Genomic DNA, 996 nt, shown 5'->3' on the forward strand with positions numbered 1-996 from the left:
GAGAGAGAGAGAGAGAGAGAGAGAGAGAGAGAGAGTCACACTACAAACATAAAAAACTACACACTCATTCTTACTCACTAATCTTCAAATCATACAGGATATTACAAGTGGCAGCCAGCAGTGACCTCTCCACTCCCAACTTCTATTCAAGGTACGAGATGTTGTGTATTTTTTCCAGCAAGACAACCAAATACGCTTCAAGATGATGCCAGTATCGTTGGGTGGGTTGTAAAGAGGGCGCGGCTTGCTGTGACCAAACTTTGAGATCACTCAGATAATAATACATGACTAAAGACTGGAGAGACAGTGAAACATGCATACAAAATAACAACGTGAAAATAAATAAGTAGATTCAAAAGTCTTAAAATCTTGTTGGAGGCAATACCACGTTTGAAACAGGAAAATGGACTCATCCATATGTCCTTATACATGTACTTGATTAATTTGCCTCTTTCGATTGAGATCTATATTTTAAGCACATTTGCCGATGACTTTTTTGGGGGGAAAGGGGGAGGGGGATAGAACGGTGTAGGAATTCAGTTCTTTGATGTGGTCCCACTCCCTTGACTGTGAGCTTAGCTTCACGTAATAAAGAACTAAAACGGATTTCCTAAAGTATTCTATACGATATATTACTGCCTTGAAGAACAAACATTAGATTTGAATTTAAAACTACCTCAGCTCCTTGATACAAAATACACATGCGCTTGATTCGTTGTTTGTCTGATCTCCTCACACAGAACATATGTGAGGCAGCGTGCTGGAATCAGCTCCCGTCAAAAAAAAAACAAAGTGAAGAAACTTGCCTTTTTCCGCAGGTTTGTAAATTTTTTTCAAATTTTTGTTTTTGGGCTCAACACCTTTCATGCAGATTAAAGAACTCAGTTCTGTGTGGAATTTTGTTAAAAACGTTGATTAAAGACACAAAAATGTAAATTTTCAGTTAGCACGGACTCTTAAGCTAAGGAAATAACCAATCTTTGGCGGCCATTTTCT

This window comes from Aplysia californica, unplaced genomic scaffold (genome assembly GCF_000002075.1).
Source record: "Aplysia californica isolate F4 #8 unplaced genomic scaffold, AplCal3.0 scaffold00306, whole genome shotgun sequence".
NCBI classification, from domain to species: domain Eukaryota; kingdom Metazoa; phylum Mollusca; class Gastropoda; order Aplysiida; family Aplysiidae; genus Aplysia; species Aplysia californica.